Here is a 21454-nt window from a genome sequence, read left to right as displayed (position 1 = left end):
TGGATGATGCCATTGAGGTCTATGTTTTTATCTGAAAGTGGTGCCCTGCGGAGAAACAGGCTTGGCGAGTGGCTGTTTATACATAGTAAGTAAATAGGAACTTTGTTTATTTTACAGAGCGTTCTTTATTTTGACCCAGATTTCTTCTTCACATCACACCCAACCCTTGCAAGCAGCAAGAGTACGTCAGGGCAGGTACCTGGCACAACTCTCTCCCACTCCACTGAAGAGATCGGAATTATTAAGGTGGAAACTTTGAGTGTGCTGCGGGAGGGAGGGCCTGGCACCTTGGGCGACTTTATACATCCTGAGGACGATGATTGTATCCGATGCATCAATGAACACTGCCTGCCTATTTTCCATTCTCAAACTGGCAATACAGAAAATAATCTAAAAAAATTCACAGGCAGGGTCCTTGCCATGATCGAAGAGCGAGATAACACAGCTGAGGCATTACCCAGACCCTAAGCATTGAGTCGTGTCCACAGCCACTCACTGCCATTTTAAATGTGGCAGCCACATTCTGAAGGCCCAATAGTCTGAGGACTATGAGCAAACAATTCTGACATCCAGTCTCTGAGAGCAACACGCTTTCTAATTTGGGTAGCTTGAGAAATCCCGCCTATGCAATACTTTTTAACCTTCTAATATTTCTCCGGATCGAAAAGAACAACTGAGCTGCAGCAAAGAACGGCCCCTCACTCTTAACGCTTAACACAATTTAATAACCTGAAGTGAAGTAAGTGTGCACTGTGTTTCCATTAAAAAGTTTCCAGCCACAATTAATTGAACAAAAACTTGTCTTGTTCCAAGATTATTCTTGGAAATGTAATTTTAAAGCCTGTGCGAAATGAGGAAACTCACTTTTTCATACCATATGAAAGCAATTTCATTTTTTAGGAATGATTTTTTGGAGAGACTTCCGATTGGATATTTTCCATTGGAACGAGCCACCGAGGGGGCTGGAGGGGGAGGGGAGGGAGGCACTTCTGTGTTCTTTTGCCAGCACTGACAAAGGTCTGGTTGTCAGTGATACCTTTACAGCTAAATTTACCCAAGAGTGACAGAAACAGGTGCACCTCGGCCTGCCAGACACTTGCGCGCAGGGATCACGCATCTCACGGCCTGACGATCGAGGGGCCAAGCCTCCGTCTTCATAGAAAAGGAGAGGAGGCAAACGTAGCCCAAACTGGGGGGTTTCTCTTCAAAGCCAGCTGGTCTGGCTTTATTCTACAGGAATTTTTTTACCTGTCAGAGTTTGGACACCCAAGCCCTCAGCAGGTGCTGACGGGTACAACTTCCTGGAGAAGCAGAAAGGCACTGGTGAGTTTTGATTGCCAAAATGTAGTTTTTTAATGTCTAAAAGTTGGTTTTGTTATCTCGGAAGAGGCACCACCAGGGTACCTAAAACGGCCGTTCGCAAAGCCGGTGCGACCACTGCAGGCAGAGCCAGCTAACTCAGCCGTGGGCTGGCTGGTACAGCCAGCAGAGTGCTACCCTCGGACAACGGTTTAGGCTTTTTGAAAAAAAGTTTTGTACGAGAAATACCTTAGATTTGTAACCTTGGTCTCTTCCATCACTGTCTTCAGTATCTGGAAGAGGAAGACTGACTAATGTATATTAGTATGATATTATTACTAATGCATATGAGTATGATATGAGACTAATGAATAGCACGTTAGTCTCTTTTTAATCTAATTCGCTCACAATCTTTTCTGAATGTTATTTTCCAGTGAATCTTCAAAATCAAAACATGAAATGGTACATGCTCCTTTCAAAAGATTCCATGTGCTGGTTTTTTTTTAAAATGTGTGCATGTTACAAGAATATGGTTAGCGAGAATATGGAATTAACTTCATTTTGATACATTTTTAAACATGTATTACATAGAATATTTAATAACTCAAAGTGGTGACATTTTCTCATTACTATTCAAAGAGTTTCTTTAGAGAAAAAGAACTTTGGGCTAAACAACCAAGACAGTACTACAGCATGTTTTTACGTCATTGATTTCCAAAATTAGTACACATATATTTGGTGCTTTTATTTTGTGGATTCAAAAGTTTAGGCAAAAAAAATTTTTTTTTCAGAATAGGATTTTAATTAATGTGAAACATAGAAAAATGGGACCACATGTTAAGACATATTTTTAAAAAGTGACTCTATTTCAAGGACTTATTCTTTTAACTATGCTTCACAGCATTTCTCTACAAATTGTTGTATTATAGCAAATTGAAAACATTTATTTAAGTAAGCAAGCAGCTCAAAGCTCGGGACTATACATAGTAAACATATGAAACCATTTTAATAACCAAATTCCATATTCAAAAGCAATATGGCCTGATGAGTGTAAAAGACACAAGAGCATACATTGATCAAGAACGCTATAAATTATTATGCATAAAATCAATTTTCTGGACTGTGGGGGGTAGAATTGATGCTTAAGAAGAGAAAGGCTTCTACCAATGTAAATTAGCAAGCTATAAGGCAATTGTTTTATTCTGGTGAACTCATAAATAATCTCCCATCCACACACTTAATACATAGTTGCATAGTGGGAAAATATATCTGACTTTCATTAATTATCGCTGTATCTAAGACCATTTTTTAAATCAACCATGATTTGGATATGCCACAAATTTGTAAGTATCACACACTCCAAAACTGGCTTAATTGTGGGTTAAAATTATGAAATATTTGTGTTATAAAAAATTATACCAAAAAACATAGTCCATTTAGCCAAAAAAAACCTATTTTTTTTAAAAAATATCATCTACAACCATTTCAATGAATCTATATTTTTAACAAGGCCCAAATATATTCTTCATTATAAATTGCTACATGTAGAGTATACTTGATATATTTTATTTAGTATATATATGTACATATGATGGCTTCAAACTATTTTGATTTGATGTTTTATCATGTCTCTTTATAGCGATTCTGACACTTGAGTAAGCATAATCATGGAATATTTTAGCGAACTTCATTAGCCTCTCAAAGAATGACCATGTACTCTGCACTTGAAAATGGTTCTCATTTTTCTAGTCTATTAAATATTATATTACTACAGAATCAGAACACTTGCTTCTAAAGGTGATAACTAATCACTGCAAAGCTGAGCAACACACATTGTTAAACCACCTCCAGAATTATCACTCAGTTTGCATGGGCATTACTATTGGCTGTAACTGGTACTTTTTTTGTCATAAATACTAAGTAAAACCAATTGAAATGCTTCTGCAAAACTGTTGTTTGTGACTGTCAATTACTGAATTGTAACTGAATGTATCCAAAGCAATGTTAGATAAATTTTAATTATTCCAGAATATTTGGACTTTATCATTTCAAGTGTGCCCTGAATATTGACTTAATCTAACATCTGATTTTTGCTTCTAATTATGACAAGACGCTGTAAATGTAAACCTGCAGTCATAGGTTTGTCCTTTCTAATAAATCTTCCATATTAGGTCACAGAAATACCTATGGCAATGCCCTCAATGTATGGAAATTGTTTATTTTTAATAAGCCTTAGTAAGACATTTGATTTAAAGTAGCAGAGACTCATAGCTGTCCTAAAATTTTAATTTGAAACGTATACATTTTAAGTATTATTTGCAATGCATCTTCAGATCTTAAAGCTTATTTATAAAGGAGGGAAATCAGTTATTCTGCTGTTTCAGAGAGATACTTGAAAGACACAGTTTACTTTATATTTTCATAGGAAAAATCTTGATTCTTCCAGAAATCAACTTTAATAAATGCCATTACTTATAGCAAACTACTTAATTTCAGCACAACTGAGTTTCCACCTAAAATGGCTTACTTGAAAGTATTTAAAGAAACAAAAATAGTTTGGCAGCTCCATGTGTATCTCCCCGTCGAACAGACACCTGACTGACAGCTGTCAACTGTCCGTGAGCCAAATGCAACCCAGTAAAGATAAAAATTGCATATTACTCATCCCTGTTGGTAATACCTGGTGCCAGGAGGTTTTCAAATAGAAATAAGGAAGCTGTGGACAAAAAAGTCGCTTCTATACCCACCACTCCTCCTTGGTCATTGGCTTACTTTCCCTTCCTTGTCTAAATTATCCCATTTTCCTCAATGGCTGTTCCTGGCCTCTACAAGCAGTGAATTTCCTTTGAAGAACTTCCAGAGGTGGGGAGCAAGTCTGTGTCCATGAAAAACTGGCAACCAAGTAACAATGCCCACACATCTCTTTCAATCACGGCTTATTTTAGGCTCCTAAAATCTGTAAGTTGTGGGAAGAAGGCTTTGAAGTATCATCTTCCAACTTTAAAGAAAATGAAACTGAAGAATAAAAATGAAATCTGCCCAAGGTGGCCGAGGTAGATGCAGCCTTGGGCCTGTGTCTCCCAACTTCACATCCCGCGATCTTTGAGTCTATTAGATTTTAAATGTGGGGACTAGCAACCTACATAAGTAAAGGAAGATCCCATGGAAAATTAATGTGAGCTACATCCCTTTTAAAAACCAGTTTCAGGCACCAAACACCTTCTTGGATAAATAAATTTTAATATGCTAATAAAAATGTTTAATTCTGAAAAATGAACAGTATAAACACATTTTTAAAATGTGTGGTACAAACTTTTTTTAAGATTCTGTTTGCCATTTAAATGGATTTCCAAACTGAAAATGTTTATGAATGTTTATGAAATAGTAGAAATAAAAAAGTATCAATATGTGTGATTAGAAGATGAATATAAAAATCAAAAGTTCAGGTTGGAATTTCCTATAAAGATCAGGGGGTAATTAAAAAGATGAAATTTACCAAAACATAAGCATACATATAGCAAAGTGCAGAAAGTATTAAACAGTTCATATAACTGATTCAACATTTAACTATCTTGTGTGTGTGCATGCGTGTGTGTGTGTGTGTGTGTGTGTAAAATGTGCCAGGGTTTCCTTGCCAGGAATTTGGTCTAAAATGATTGACAGTTCTAACACCACCATTTAGCAACTAAATTATATATCTAAATTTACAAATGTATTTGCTTATTCCATTACATTTAGTCCAAATCAACATTAGTCATTAATCAGCAAACTATTTAACAATATGCAATACAGTATGCAAATCCATTACAAGCACAATAATCAGTAAATAATATCCATGTCTAACCATGGTGAAAGACAGGGGTGTCAAAGCAAAACACACAACATCACAAGACATTCAGCCAGTTGGATCATTGGCCTGCATCTCCAGGGGTGTCAGCGACAGGGAGCAATCATCCTTTGTCCGCCTTGGAAGGATCTTTACTGCTGTCTCCCTAGAGCTAAGAGCGCCCTCCAAAGACTCCCAGAGCAGAGCAGGAAGGGCTGGGTGGTGGCCTCTGTGTCATCGCAGCTGAGTAATTTTGAGGCTGCAAGCAATTGGCTCAGCCTCTTGCTGTTGGATGGGACTTTCTGCTTGGTATTGGACAGACCGAAGGAAAGGCTGCTAGAGTTCTCCAATGGGAGGCCTTTCCTCTGCTCCATGTGAAACGGCCCCAGAAGGAATCCGGGTCCTCACTGGTGGCTTCCGGTCTGTCCTGGCATGCCCCGCCCTTCCCTAGTGCTATAAGTAGCCCGCCATGTTCGCATTCCAAATCATTAAAATTGACACCAGTGAGTGGCCTGTGAAGTCAGTGGCAAAACAAAAATCACTTTGCAGTATACGACCAACCAGCAGGTCGGATTTTTCCAAGTCGTCTCAACCTCAAAATCTGATTCACACATACAGCTTTGAACCTTTCAGTATGCATAGCAAGTTCATTATTAAGCCCTAATATTTTTTGTTTTATATAATGGCACAAAATTTTATAATTAAAAAAATTCACCACCCAGGCTGCTAGAAATGAGGCTAAGAGAATATTTCATAAAGTTTGTGGAAAATGGAAATAATAGATAAGTTTATTGTGGTGAAAAAAAATTGAAATCCATGCATTCTCATAATGGGAATTTTTGTACGTGTGGCATAACTTTTTTTCTCCTTTGCAGTTGCAATCAAGACAGGTAACAGAAAGATTCAGGTCATCTTGAACCCTCATTCTTACTATGTTGAAAGTTGCTCACCAATTTAAAATTTCCATAGAGTTTACTGAAGTTAGTTGAGAGAAAAGGAATGAACACCAGAGAAGGAAAGCTTATGACGTCACAAGGACTTTGTGGGTCTCGCATTTGCCCTTCCCCCACGACAGTGGAGATGCTTGTTACTAAAACCTTAGGAGCCCGAGATGATGTGGCTGAGGCCCCCAAGGGCAGGCCCAGGAATCTGCATTTTGACGTGCATCCTCAGTGATACAGAGGCACAGCCGTAAACCAGTAAACCCTGCTCTACAGACACGAGAAAGCCAGTACTGAGGGACCCCAGGTTCTCAGGGACGTGGGAGTGGAAGGTTGCAGCTGTAGAGGTTCTGTGTCTCTTTATATATTGTCTGATATCATCAGGCACTGCGATACTGAAGTACTTGGCTTATTTTTAAGTGGATTGGCAAAAAGAATGGGTTACTAGAAAAATGCCAAAAATCATTGTCAAGTTCTACTTGAGTTTAAGACACTAAAAACATGGCTTGAAATATGATTAAGCAGCCTGAGCTGGTGCTTCCAAGGAGCTGTTTTTCAGAAAGCACAGGAGGCAGTCGTTCTGAGAAGGATGTGTGCCAACAGTCACCAAGTTCTAGGGTACTCAGTTAATTATCACTGGCCAGGGAAGCTTAGAGCTTACAGCCCAGTGATAATGTGAGGGAGACCACGGCTTTATTCTCCTGTGGGCGAGTTAGTTTGTGGCCATAGGCTATGTACACTAGAATCTTGCAGTTCTGCAAGGGGCAGGTGAGAACGAGTGGAGCGATGAGCATAGATCCTTCATAGATTCTAGATAAACACCACCAGCACAGACCGTGCTTGTAGGGAGCTAATCATCACTGAACTCTGATTAGAGTGATTAATAATAAAAACAATTACAGAAACTCTCCTATGACTGTATTATCTGTGGCACTTATCAATTGCTGGAAGCAAGCTCGTTTGAGGTGATTCAGATAGAAACATAGTATTGATAATATCCTGTGGTTCTTAAACAGAAAATGTAACTTTCCAAAGAGGAAAAAAAAAACCCTCATTCATTTAATAGTCGGCTGTGTGGATGTATATGGCTTTACGATGATAATCAAAAAATTTACCACTGCAAATAAGGAGATCAAGCAGAAAAGATGAAGGAAAGGAGGAAAAGGAGGGGTAGGGTAGGAAGGGGAGAGGGAGGTAAGGGGCAGGGAAGGAATGGAAAAGGAGGAAGTAAATATATTGATTAGCCACTTAACTCTTGCTAAAAACGGCCCAAAGGGCCGGCACCGCGGCTCACTAGGCTAATCCTCCACCTTGCGGCGCCAGCACACCGGGTTCTAGTCCCAGTCGGGACACCGGATTCTGTCCCGGTTGCCCCTCTTCCAGGCCAGCTCTCTGCTGTGGCCAGGGAGTGCAGTGGAGGATGGCCCAAGTGCTTGGGTCTCTGCACCCCATGGGAGACCAGGAGAAGCACCTGGCTCCTGCCTTCGGATCAGCGCGGTGCACCAGCCGCGGCAGCCATTGGAGGGTGAGCCAATGGCAAAGGAAGACCTTTCCCTCTGTCTTTCTCTCTGTCCACTCTGTCAAAACAAACAAACAAACAAAAAAAACAAAAAACCTGTCCAAAGGAACAAGAAAGCTGTAGAACGTTTCTTAAGCAGCATTCGAATCTTTCACTTAGATGCCTGTATCTCCACTTTACAGTCTCTCCAGAAGGATCTAAAGTCATTCCATGGAACTCTCGGGTGCTCCGTACCTAGAGGCTAAGGGCCGTCCTCCTAGCGAGCTGGGCAATGTTGCCTTTGCGCACTGAGAGATGCTTTCTCTATGATCCTGAAGAAGAGAAGAGGGGCAGAAGGAACTGGGCCCTCCCACCCTACACCTCTCCCCAGCCCTTCCAGGTTCTTCCCAGCACACACTCTCTTCCCAGGGCTCTAATTACCACTTCAAGACATTCGGGAGAAATAATCAGGAATTTTAACTCTGGTGGCTTTGAGGGGCCGGATGGGAGTGTACAGTCCATGTGAGTGACAACAGGGCGGCCATGGCACAAAGGCCATTTGATGACTGCATGCCTCTCTGCAGACAGAACAGAAAAAGAGACCAGGGCTGTAAGTACAAAAATGCGCAGTATCTATGGGAAAAGCATGTAGAATTTCAAGGAGCATCGTGATATTTTCTGATAGCTCATCTCCCAGTGTCACACCATGAAAAGTAATCAAATGTCTTCCAGTAAGAGCTAGGCTTACCTCCCAGGGGGCAACTGGGTGGCAGCTCTTGGGAGGGACCTGAGACCTGCTGGGAGTTCTCCCTCAAATCTGGGACCAACCCAGCAGGGGGTTGGTGGACATAGATACTCCTCTGGATTCTGAAGTCTTTTTAGAGAACTTTTGATGAGAGACAATTAAAAGAGAGACACGTTGATACCGTGTCCTGCATGAGACAGCTGGGACATGAGGCCAGCTTCTCTAACAGAGCATGGGCCGGGAGGGGGAGGAGGTGGAGGCACTCCCAAAGGAGCTGCTATTGATTTTACAAATTGCTGCCCGGGAGTGGAGGATGCCAAAATGAAAGGAGGGCTCTTGAAGGTGAGTAGAGGGGAGGGAGTGGCACAAAGACCAACTCCAGCGAGGGCCCAGCTCTGCCTACGCCACGCGGACGACAGCACTGCTATAAAGAGTTAAAAACTTGGGCTTATGAGGAAGCCATAGCTCTACATACTTATGCTAAGTTTCCTTAAATTTAAGTGTAAGGTTGTGTAATCAATAAGCAATTTAGGACATATCTGATGTAACTAAAAAATGAAATCTTCGAACCTGATTCTGGGCAAATGGATATATAATTTCGTTCTTAACACTGGTCCAATCCAATTTAACATAGAGAGAGAGAGAGAGAGAGAGAGATGCTCTGGGAACATCTTCTGAAACACTGACAAGGATAATATAAATTAAAAATCAGAAAATGTAAGATTTCTTGGTATAATATACACCAACTTAATCCTTATACTATCATAAATATGTTTATACTTACTTTAAATATCAAATATAGTATTATGAAACCAAAACTTCTCTGATGCATGAGAACTGATGGAAAAACTTCTAAAATATCCTTAGGTAGCTATGTCTTTGAGAGGTTTTTCAGGACTATGAAATAGAACTAATATATAGCTGTCTATCATTTAAAAAGCAGTTTCTACACACCAGGCACTATGTGGCAACAGAAGTACAATTTCACATCTTTCTCTCATTGAATCACCATGGGTAAGTCTTGCCACCTTCCCTGTTTTATGAAAATAACATTCAGAACATGAAGGTCAAATGGTCATTGAGTGCCTGAGCCCGAATTCCATCTCAAGATTTCTGATGGGTCCTTTCCTGCCTGTTGCACCCTTTTTATTTTATTTTTTTTTATAATTTTTTGAGAGACAGAGTCAGAAAGAACAAGACAGATTCACAAATATCAATTCATCTGATGCTTTGTAATCAAATCTGTTTTAATCCTGTTCACCACATTTGGTTTGGATTTACTTTTGGCAATAAATTCCTCCTTAACAATGATTTGCCTACAATGAAACCATTCTTAAGACAGGCTGGCAAACTCCTAAGGGTAATTTTTACATAGACAGGAGGAAAGACAGTAGCTCTGCGTAAGTAAATAGACTCTTACAGTACCTACATGGGAGAGGGACAGCATGCGTTTAGATTTGTATTTCTGAATTTTTATCTGGTGGGAAAAATCTGGATTATAACTTCTCCTGTTCTCATCCCTCTAAGTGAGCAAAAGTTAAGAGTTTCAGGACGCACTATAACAGATACCTGAGGGAGGATGCTGGAAACACACACTCCCCATCGCACGTCCATTGTCTGGCTCTTAGGAGCTAGGGAGCCCTGGGGAGGTCATGTCATCGGTTAGCTTCAGTTTTTAAAATATGTAAAATGGAAATAGTACTTGTCTAAAAGGTTACTATTTGAACAAGAAGAAATAAGGTTTACAAATCAATTACTAGAGTCTGACAAATATCTAGTGGCATTTAGTGTTAGACACTTTGAACATATTTACTGCAACCTACATTTTACTAATACGGTATTATTTTTGCACACATGTTCTAAACATCATTGTTTTATGAATATTATTGATTTGAAAAAATTTCACTGCAAATTTAGTGAAAAAATAAATAATAATGGTCCATAGGAAAGTAGGTTTTTTTTTATGTATTTGACACAAAGAATGTGTTAGTGAAACTTTAAGATTTATTTATGTATTTGAAAGGCAGAGTTAAAGAGAGGCAGAGGCGAGGGGGGGGGGGGTCTTCCATTCGCTGGTTCACTCTCCAGATGGACACAAGGACCAGAGCTGTGCGGATCTGAAGCCAGTAGCCAGGAGCTTCTTCCAGGTCTCCTACATGGGAACAAGGGCCCAAGCACTTGGGCCATCTTCTACTGCTTCCCCAGGCCATAGCAGAGAGCTGGATCAGAAACAGAGCAGCTGGGACTCAAATTTGTGCCCATATGGGATGCTGGTGCTGCAGGCAGCAGCTTTAAGCTACGCCACAGCGCCAGCCCCAACAATATTTTTTTTAGATTTATTTATCTAAAAGAGTTACATAGAAATGGGGGGGGGGGGGATCTTCGATCTGCTGGTTCACTCCCCAACTGGCCGCAATGGCCGGAGCTGTGCTGATCCGAAACCAGGAGCCAGGAGCTTCTTCTGGGTCTCCCACACGGGTGCAGGGGCCCAACCTCTTGGGCCATCTTCTACTGCTTTCCCAGGCCATAGCACAGAGCTGGATCAAAAGTGGAGCAGCTGGGACTAGAACTGGTGCCCATATGGGATCCTGGCACTGCAGGCGGCAGCTTTACCCACTATGACACAGCACCGGCCCCCACAATATGGTTTTAATCACTGACTTTAGTTTAAAAGTTTTATTGTGTTTTACTTTTAATTCTCACCATATTCCAAAGTAATTTACACAAATTCCATCTGAAACTATGAAAATTCTCTCCCATCCTAGCAAATTAGAATATGGGTTTAATAATGTATCTCCTTGTTTTTAAATCTACTTTTAGAAAGTATCTATTTATTTATCTAAAAGGCAGAGTTACAGGGAGAGAGAGAGATATCTTTCATTTGCTGGTTAATTTTCCAAATGTCCATAACAGCCAGGGCCGGGACAGGCTGAAGCCAAGAGGCAGGAACTCCATCAGAGTCTCCCATGTGGGTGGCATGAGGCCAAGCCCTTGGGCCATCTTTCGTTGCTTTCCCAGGTGCATTAGCAAGGAGCTGGATCAGAAGTGGGACAGAGAGGATACGAATCCACACCTATATGGGATGCTGCTGTTACAGGTAGCGGCTTAACCTGCTGCTCCACAACACCAGCACCTCCTTGTTTCTAAATCGATATAAAACTGTGATGTACTGAAAGTACAGTAATCTATACACAATATTGCCTTCAAGAAAAGAAACTTTCTTTTATTGGGTTCAAAATTTGGGGTTATAAATAAAATGATTAATAATGGTTAAAAATGATGTTTTAACCTCTCATTGAAGCGTAGAGGAAACAAGTTACATTTTTTCCTGTGGAAGCTTCCTTCACTTCTTTCTAGATCCTTTGATTTAGTGTTCTTCATAAGAAGTATCAGCGTGAATACGTTAAACATTTTTATTAACATTCTGAGTCCCTCCCCCATAATACATATTTAAACCAATCATGAAGTCAGTGGGACTCATAACCTCCCAAGTGGCAGCGTATTAAAATCAAAAAATGCTAGCCGAAATAGCTCAGTTGGGAGAGCGTTAGACTGAAGATCTAAAATCAAAAAATGCAAAAACACGATGGCTTCCATTTCCCAAGAAGTGGCACCGGCCCCTAGACACAGCTGCAAATGCTGCCCCTGCGGCCTCAGAGAACTCCTTCTAGGTCTTTCTTGAACGGAATGCTGCAGCAGGCATTCCTGGGGCTGCCCCTTCCAGCAGGCCCCTGCCAGTCCAGTTGCCATAGATGGCCATCCGACATTTGGAATGACATCAGGAGACGATCCGAGCAGGCTCTGCCCTAAGGAATTCAAGCTAGCAGGAGACAGAAGATATCAATGTCTTCTTGGCTGACAACAGCATTCCAAAGGTCAACCAGGGTGAAAAGAGGATGCACTTGGAGTTTCCAGGGCCTTTTTAGCAACCAACCAGCTAACGAGTAGAAGGAAATATCCCTTCCAAAGGGAGCAAAAGAGACAAAGGCGGCCTGAAAGCACCCAGCGGCACCACACCCACGACAACGGGGAAATTTAGGCCCCACGCCCATGAGGTTTTGGCTCTCCAAAGAACAAACTTCAGAACAGTTCTCCTCCTGAAACAATTCCCACCTCTCCGATGACCTACTTCTTGCTCCGGGATGGCCACATGTATAGACGTGGACATTCCTTGCCTACGATTAAGAACGGTTTTCCTGGCAGTTTGGGGAAGGTTGCGTTTAGTCCTCCTAACACAGTTTTGGGGGGAGCACATGATGGCTCCAGTTCACAGATTGAGGAAGTAAGGGCCAGCAAGGCACTGAACCTGTGCACAATCAATCACCCGGTTTCTGTGCAACCGGGCAGCCAGCTTTAGCAGAACAGCCAGCTTTTGGTTGCAGGACTGGCCTTTGCAGTGGTCAGCCAGGGAGAGCCAGAGGCCTTCTCCCAAGCTGGCCAGCACCTGCAGAACCCAAACATTTTTCTCTTGGGGCACTGCATTTCGGGGAGAGTGGGAAACCTTTCTACCACAAACCATGTGCAAACAGTAAATCAATGAGAAATAAAAAGCATAATTCTAATAGGGATCAGTTCTGAACAAGACCAAGCTTTTAGAAACATACCGTTGTTATTATTGAAGTCATTTCTCATCATGGATACTCAACACTCAGGGGCCATTCATGAAGGGTTAAGTTAAAAGCTCATTCCTATAAGAGGGCGGAATTAATACTGACATTTCATCTCCAATTAACAATAGGAAAATATAGAAGACAAACCTGCAAAACAGAAGCTGTTAGAAGTTAGAAAGTGTATGCTTTGTCTTCATTTTCATGATATATTTTTTGTTGTTCTGTATGTCTCAGTATAATTTGCAGTTAAGTTCTGTTTGTGTTATTACCATTTCTAGCTGCATACCACCCTCGTGATGACATCATCAAGGTACCTGAAGATGTTTGTGAATTTGAGGAATTCTAGCCCGCACCAACAATTCTCTCCTCATGCTAACACTGGTCCTTCCTAGTCTTAAGGCTGCTTTTTAGCTCTTGTTTTACAAGGATAATCCCAATTCCTCAGGACTTTTCTCGGTAGAAGTATGGCGTTATCCCAAATAGTCTCTTTGGAAAGGTATTATATGGATGTCTGACAGCACCAATAGTATGGGAGACAGTATCATTCTCCAAGCACCTTACTTTTTCTTAAATGGGATTTCTTCCTGCAGGAAAGCTTAGCACTAAGCTAAACATTTGTAGAAGGGGACTCCCCTCTAAAATCCTCTGTCGGTTCACCTTTCTACAGAGGTTAATGCTGAGACACCACAGGCCGGGTGCCCTGGTCTCAGCTTGCACTGTTCTGGACCTTATCAGGAAATCTACCTTCCGAATGCAGGACAGCGGCTTCTGGGTGTTCCTGAACTTCTCCGGGCCTGACTTCTCTTCCCTGTGTGAATAAATAAATAGATAGATAAATAGGAGGTCCTGGTGTAAGGTGTTCCCCAAGATGTCTCTCAGCAGAAAATTTTGGCAATTCTGACCTGGTAACTCTCCACCCAAATAGTGCCAAGTTACAGAAATACCCACCGTGTCGGAAAATCTGGCTGGCATCAGTCATAATGCAATTCATTTCTCTTTCTCATTTTTTAAACCCAACATTTATTTAAAACTCTATAGCAGCATCACCAGTAGAGCTCTCCCGCCGTGACGGAGACAGCAGCATCCCGCTGCTGGGTAAGGCAGCCGCTTGTGGCTACTCAGCCCTTGAGGCTGGAGGAACGGGGAACTGAATTTGTAGTTTTATTTCATATTCAGGAACTTAAATAGCCACATGTAGATAGCACCTACCATACTGGTAAGCAGATTAGAGTTTCAAGAACAGGGGAACCAGATGCCCTAGGATGCCTTGGAAGCTTAGATCTTCCCTCCACGCAGGGGACAATTCCACAGCCAGATCAAAGGACAGCGCTGGCATGCGCATTCCAGCATAAGCAGGGTACACTTTTGTACTTTGTTCTGCTTTGCGGCCTTTCCCTAGCCAAGACTTGCATGTACATACACCCCCAGGAAGATCAACTCCAAGAGCTGGCAATTAGCTCTCGGTTTTTAAGATTAATTCTGCAGAGCCACAGAGCTTGGGCCTTGAAATCCAGTTCTGGGCGCCTCCTTTCCTATTGGTCAGGTAAAAACCCTTCCAGCGGGCTGGGCGGGACTAGGGCAGCGGCTCCACCCCAGGCTTGCAAATCGCCCTGGGTGCGTTGGGCAGTCAGCGCGCCCGGGGCGGTGGACCGTGGACCGCGTGCTAGCGCTTTCTGTTCCGTGCACGGCTGGGTTTGCTACACTTGGCCACTTTCGCTCACGCAGGTCGCTCGGAACTCAGTCCCAGCTCTTGGGGATCGTCTTTTGCCAACCTATAGGAAACGTTCCTGGGATTCCCAGCCCCAGAGGAGCAGGACCCCTCCCCCGGCACCGCCACTGCCCATTGCCTAAGCCCACCCACCGCCGTGGCAGCCTCCTCTTTTTACCAGGTCTCCCCACAAGCCCTCTTTACCGATAAGCCACCGATAGCCGCCCCCCAAGCTGGGACACCCCGTGCAGCTCGGCGCACCAGGACCGGTGCTCGCCCAGGGCGTACGCACGTGGTGCATTTGTCCCCGCCGGCGGGCAGGCAGGCTCCGAGCCCCAGAAGCGCTCCAGGGCCGGCAGCCCCAACCCCCTCAGTTCCCTCTCCCCGAGCAGAGTGGGTGGTGGGGAGGCAGTGGCTTGCGGAGAGCTGAGTGATCTGGGCGGTTGAGGGGAGGATCGCGGGAACTGGGTGGCGCTGTGGCCGCGGCGCCTCCGGAACGCCCCGCCAGCGGCGCGGAAAAGCTCGCAGCGCCAAGCGGCCCGAGGGATCCCTGTAGCCGGTCTCCGGGAGCTCAGCGCCCGGGGCCGCTGCCATCAGAGTTGTTCTGCTCCCGCCCGGGACCCTCAGGGGCCGTCCCGCCCGAATCCCACCGGCCCGTGCTGCCCAAACAAAAAGTGGACACCAAAGCGCTGGATGAGGTTTTTAACCCCTACTGCCGACCCCGAGTACAGGTTTTTAAAAACGGAAGGGCACAGGTCTCTAGGAGAAACGGTGAACAGGAGAAAGGGCGACACCCATTCCTTGAATTGAGGGTGTCTGGCGTTTTAAGAATCGGGATAGAAGGAGCATTCCGATGCAGATTTAACAAACTGGGAAGTCGTGGTGAAGTCCCACGGAAGCTGGCCACGCGTGTGAGACTCTGGAGGTAGTCACACACGCCAGCCAATGACCGATAGAGCCATTTTTGGACACACTGATACCAGCCAAGGAAGAAATGTATCATCATTTGCAATGGCGTGTTGAAAAGGCTTAATGTATATCTCAGACATGATTTCACAAAGATTGCCTTCCCGGAAGGCGAAAAGGCACTGGGAGATGTGTAGCATGAAGCCCGGTGCATAATAGCAAAACCGAGCACAAGTGGAAGAAGGGGGACTGGCCACTCAGCCTGCTCCTGACTACCAGGCCAAGTTCAAACTACCGTGGACCTCAGCCTAGCAGGCTCCAACACCCTTCAAATGAAACTGGCCAAAACTCTTCCTTCTCCTCGATTGTGAAGCAACCCCTATCCAGAGCTTTTTAAATGACTCTGGACTATGACACACAGGAGAAAATGGACACTGCCCATCAGGTTCTGATAGGTTCATGGCTGGTTCTCTTTCTGGGACTGGTTCCAACCAGAAGCCAAAGGCGGGCTGGTGTGTGTGGAACACTAGTGGAAAGCTGACCCGGAAACCCTGGGCATTCGTCTGCTCAGTAAGGTTCAACACTGCTGGAAGGTCAAGGTGTCAGTGGTAACAGAATTTGAAAACGGCACTGAATCCGTATGGTTAGCAGTTGGCCTGTAGGCTACAGACAGAAGCAGTCCATAGAGCAGCCACACCCACGTTGCGAACACTGCCCAATGTGCCCTATCATGTTAGCTCGTGATGGCTTTGACCTCCCTCTCTGTAATTCATCTAATGTAAAGTTAAAGGTAAAAAAAAAAAAAAAAAAAAAAAAAGGAAAAAAAAAGAAAAAATAAACCAACCTAGGATCTTTAGAAATGAGATAAAAAGGTATGATTAGATTTTTCCTAGAAATAGCGAGTCCTTTCTACATTACAGATTCTCAATCACAAACAGTCTATATGCTGCCTATGCTATTTGAGCAAAAGCTGCACATAGTGCATTCTTGAAACTTGGGTATTTGGTTCTGCTTATATTAAAGATTAAAAGTATCACAATGGCTCATTTTAGTTCCTTTCTATCCCAAACACAGTGGTTTAAAAATCAGCATTCACGCTGCTTTAGGTAAGAAGTTTTAGGCATCAATCTATTTGAATGTACTTCCATGTCAGCTTTAAACATTCATATGTCTGCTTTTTTGTACTTCCACATTTTAAGGTGCCAAAGAAGAGGTGCAAACTGTGAAGTAACTTCTATGAAGAGATGAAATAAAGAATGGAAGCCAAGTGATGGTGATGGTTAAAAAAAAGTGCACGTGGTGAGTGTTTTTGTTTCATCTTCTCCCACCAAGTAACCACGCGGGTAAGGCTGCCGAGCGCCTTTCCTTAGGTGGCTACACGGTACCAACAGGAAATGTAGTGCTAAAGAGTTAAATCGCCATCCCCTATATGCTCAAAGCTCCCAGCAGCTCTCAGGGCCTGCCTTTGTGAGTGTCTTTTGCAATTAATCCATCTCACAGGAAGTCATACAGATCATCTACAGTATAACTACAAAGAGATTAAAATATACTTAATGCTGTTAGAATGTGTACCTTGGTAGTTTTGAGATTTTTCTGAACTTCCATGTTCCATTATCATGCTTGTGTGCAAGGTATGCTGGCTGAAGAACAAATACCACACAGTGGAATAATCTCGAGGGGTGGACTAATCTATAGCCTTTCTTCATCTCAGGGTGGGTTGCTGTGGCAACCGCCCCAGCTCACTTTAAAATAATTTTTTAAAGCTCACTTCAAGAGCTACACCCAGCGTGGGCCAGGCTTAAAAGCAGGCAGAGCCAGTGCACAGGGCTTTAGGAGACTGCTGCTTTAATGTAGGGAAGTAGTGAAGAGAGGAGCGTGTGGGAGGACAGCAAGCGACTGAGCAGAAACCCGAATATGAGCTTTCCCTGGGGTCAAAATTCCAAGGATTGTGCTCTCCGACTTCTGTGGCACTTTAATTAAATACATTACTAACCATAATCCTTCTGGGGGGGAGGAGGAAATATTTAGTGTATATTTACATTTATAAGAAGGCACTCATGATGATCATTTAATGAAGGCAATGTTTGGTGATTAGACCAAAAACCAGCTGATTTAATAGCCCATCAGCCTGACATCATTTTCTCACAAAGGAAGTGTCACCTTTTAATTAACTGCATAGACCCCTAGCTTCCAATTGATTTCAAAGATAGAAGGCATTTTTTTCCCCCAATCACAGAAGTGGATTAGGTTGGAGCAGTCATTCAGTATATAAGCTAACTGAATTCTAGAAAACATACTTCTATTAGTAAGACTGTTAGGGAATCCAGGTCTCCTAATGCCTACTACAAGCTTGCTCCCTACCTGGGAAAATATTCTGATTTTAGCCAAGTACCAGTAAGTGGTAAAAGATCAGAATGACTTTGGTAGTGAACAGCCAGAGGTATTTAAAGGAGAATACAAAGCACATTCTGGATGAACCAATTTGTGGATTACATATGAATAATTTTAAATTTCAGGTGAGTTTCTAGTATGCATTTCTGCATAACCTCCTCTGTTCCGCTTCAACTATAAAGGCTATGGGAAGGAAACTAATGCTAACATTAACTTAGGCCACACATAATTAGAAGCTAGATCTGCTGGGGGGGTCTTTTATTTCAAAAAGCCAACTGTGATACATTCCAGATCCAAATTATTTTCAAATTAACCACAGTGTGGAGTTCTGCATATTCGCACTATCATTGATAATCATAGGTTTCTTATGTTTATTATCAAATAATACTTTAAAATATGAAAAAGGTAAAATGAAACATTTCTTTTAGAAGGAAAACCAATCTCAAACTAAGTGGTAAATAGAAATACCCTCTATAATCCATGAGAAAAGGCACTTGAAATGCATTGGCTAAGTCCCTTTGCTCATGTCAAACAGGCTGTTACAATTCATTACATCAATTTCAGGCATTATGGCACTAAGCTCACATGGCTCTTCAAGCGGCTTGCTTTGTCAGGAACTTTGTGAATCTTGAAAAAATTAAAATTAATTTCACTCTTACCACCATACATACACATCTCAGTATTCAAAATGCCTATATGCCTTTAAGCAGTTTTTTTTATTTTTCAGTAAGTTGTACCCGAGTGAAAACCTGGTCTAGATGTTCTCTGCCATATTATGAAAATGAAATCATGCTAACAGCCTCCTCCCCACCTGACAACCAGGCAGGTGCATTATGGAGGCTGATCTGCCGGAAGTGCGCCCAGTGGAGATGGGTTTCAATCCATGCCATGGTTTCCTATGACAAGAGCACAGGAGTCCCCATAGCTGTTGGGCCTCGGCGCAAACGCTGGCCCACTCCACTGAGAAGCTCTGCAGGCCCATAGGCCCTGCCAGGAAGCAGGTGGCGTTGACACCCTGTCTGGAGGCAGGCTGAGGAAGCCACAGGGAAATGCACCCAGCCCCGAATGTTTATAAAGGGAGGGGGTATCTTTAATTAGCTAGGTACTTTAGTATGCTCCTATTGTCTACTCTTGTGCATCCGACGCTCTCCTATCCCGGTCAGAGTTCTCCCTTCTTCCTTTTGCAGTATTAAACAACTTTAATTTAGTGTCAGCGTTTTCTATGACCCGTGGTCCCTCCAGCCTGCGATCTTGTCTTCAGGATTTGCATCCTGGCTAGGATGTGTTCTATCTTTGGTTTTCTTGGGTGTGGTGTATTTGGCTGGGGCAGCGAGGTGCCGGGTCCTGTGCAGCCTTTTCTACATTTTGGATATTAGCTTCTTTTTTTTGGTAGTGGTGGTGGGGGGGGGGGGAGATGGTGGGAGTGGTGGGAGTGAGTGGGTGGGGAGAGTAGGGCATAAGGCGAAGTGTTTATGGCCTTCCACCTACACAAGTCTCCTTTATCAGTCTCTGGTTCTGTTTCCTGTACAGCTGAAACTCTTCAGGATAAGTGAAGTCATCAGCTATCGGCTAGGATAGCCTAATGCATTTGGGAAGTTGGTTCGCTTTACATGTTGATGACCTGGATCCCGTCCAGCGAGGTGTGCGAGGGACGGGGCGGCGGGGAGGGACCCGCGAGCGAGCCGCAGCCTCGCTCCGGGATTTCCAAAGCGATGGGAAAGTTCACGGCCCCGCGGCGAAGTCGAGATTTCAAATCCTGGTGATTCCTAACTGTCCAGAAACTTTGCGCTCCTGGCGGGCCCTGCCGAGGTCTCAGGGCCGCAGACCGCGCGCTCTGGGGTCGGGGCGGCCCGGACTGTGGCTTGGACGCGCAAGGAACAGCGGCGCGCGCGGGCCGGGGCCAGACCCAGGCTGCTCCCGCGTGTCCAACGCGGGGAAAAGTCAGCAGAGCCCCGAGCAGGGCCGTGCTCCCATTGGCCAAAGCAAAGATCCGACTCGCGGAGGGCTCTCGCCCGGGTCCCCGGGGACCCCGGCCACGGCGCCGCAGGGAGAGTGGGCCCTGGAGCCGCCGCGCGCCGCGTCGGCTTCCCGCTCGTGCAATACAGAATTGTCATTAGGTTTGCGTATGGCATGTGCCATTACCCCGCCGTACAACTAAAATTAGCAAAATGTCAGGAATGGGAAGATTGATTCACCAAGATGCAATTATCATTTAAAAGTGCTTGATTGAGGTTCTGATGTTCAGTGATTTATTCTGCATACCATATACATAATTAAAGTAGTGTAGTGGAGTAATTTATCAATCTAGTTGAGACTGGAGGGCTGAGCTGTGAGCTGCTGGATGTTTGTTTTATTAAAACGCTGCGAGGTCTGGTGCCGCCTCCCTCCCGCAACGGCGAGGACTTGGGAGCGGCGGCTGGAGAGGGACGCGCAGGGCACCCGTGCAAGGACAGGACGCGGCGGGGCCCGGGCGGCTCCTCAGGACGCGAGCTGCGTGTGCGCCCCCTCCCGGGACCCTCCCCGCCAGCACCCCCGCCTCGTTACGCGATGTTTCCAAGGCTGCGAGCCGCGCTCCTCTCCCCCTCCGGCTTCTGTCACTTCCTTCCTGGACGCAGTTTTCTGGACGCGCCTGCTTACTTTTAACCCGGCCGGCCTGCGAGCGCCACTTTCCCCTCCTCCTCCTCCTCCTCCTCCTCCTGCTGCTGCCTGCCTCTCCAGTCTCTCCTCCTCCTCCTCCGCGCGCGCCGCCGCGCGCCCCCCGCGCGCGCCGCCCCCCGCCCGCCCGCCGCGCGCGCCCCCGCCGGCGCGCCCCCGCGCACACCTCGTCTCCAGCCCTCGGCTCGCTCGCAGTCACAGACGCTGGAGCACCCGCGTGCACCCGGACATCTTCGGGCTGCTATTGGATTGACTCTGAGGGTTCTGGCTGTGTGGGTCGCCGGCACTGCGTGTTGGAATCAGGTGGAGCGGCGCTTCCAGGCTGGACGAAGTAACGATCACTGTTGTTTTATTTCCCCCCTCTCTCTCTTTCTTAAGAAAGGAAAATATCCCAAGGACTAATCCGATCGGGGTTTCCTTCATGTAAGTACCTCTGACGTTTCTCCAGGAAATGCAGAGAGCCGGGTGTTGTCTCTGAAATCCGCATCCCTCAGCCCACCGCCCTGGGTCCGTCTCCCTTTTTGTGTTTTGGGTGTGTGTGTGTGTGTGTGTGTGCGCGCGTGTGTGGTTTTTTATTTATTTATTTATTCGTGGAGGCTGAAGTTGAGGCTCGTGGTGCCTTCTTTGCTGTAGATTGCGTGATTTCCTTGTCTGGTGCTGGAAGTAACTTTTGAGGGAGTCGTGTGCGTTCTTGCCATCCGCTACGCAAGTCACTCCAGCCTCGTTCCTGTCACCCCAGTGTGTTTAAAGTTTCATGAAGTTAGTTCACGTCATGAGCATGTCGGATATGGTGGATATCACTGTTTCGCAGAAGGTTCTGTGACCTTGGAGACTCCGGGGCGAGTTCACGGTGGGAGATGCGCCCCCGGGGTGCT

The 21454-nt window shown here is 44.6% G+C and overlaps 1 protein-coding gene and 1 long non-coding RNA gene across 40 annotated transcripts in view; one reads left to right on the top strand and one right to left on the bottom strand.

The window, feature by feature from the left end:
• Window positions 1–1082: 1082 nt before the first annotated feature.
• The window catches only part of MEF2C (myocyte enhancer factor 2C), a 176004-nt gene continuing 155632 nt past the window's right edge, over window positions 1083–21454 (top strand). For 14 of the 34 annotated variants that reach the window (XM_070056431.1, XM_070056420.1, XM_070056432.1 and 11 more), the window contains exons 1-2: window positions 1083–1323; window positions 16733–16832. The gene's annotated coding sequence lies outside the window, so the exon portion shown is untranslated. Of the gene's footprint in view, window positions 1324–16732; window positions 16833–20769; window positions 21003–21454 lie in introns of those variants that run through there. The other 20 variants (XM_070056440.1, XM_070056425.1, XM_070056409.1 and 17 more) reach the window with 4 other exon arrangements.
• LOC103349544 (uncharacterized) lies at window positions 1151–20901 on the bottom strand. 6 transcript variants are annotated; one of them, XR_011381915.1, is made up of 4 exons: window positions 20746–20901; window positions 13664–13727; window positions 12914–12997; window positions 1151–10528 (listed from the first exon to the last, which is right to left on the bottom strand). It is a non-coding gene; the product is annotated as an uncharacterized lncRNA (long non-coding RNA). The 6 variants fall into 6 exon arrangements; XR_011381914.1 differs by having other exon boundaries at window positions 1151–12129; window positions 20746–20883; XR_011381911.1 differs by lacking the exon at window positions 20746–20901 and adding an exon at window positions 14832–19317 and having other exon boundaries at window positions 1151–12129.

This window comes from Oryctolagus cuniculus, chromosome 14 (genome assembly GCF_964237555.1).
Source record: "Oryctolagus cuniculus chromosome 14, mOryCun1.1, whole genome shotgun sequence".
In the NCBI taxonomy this organism is placed as follows: domain Eukaryota; kingdom Metazoa; phylum Chordata; class Mammalia; order Lagomorpha; family Leporidae; genus Oryctolagus; species Oryctolagus cuniculus.
The sequence above is the reverse complement of the archived record's forward strand: the minus strand, read 5'-3'. Positions and strand labels throughout refer to the sequence as shown.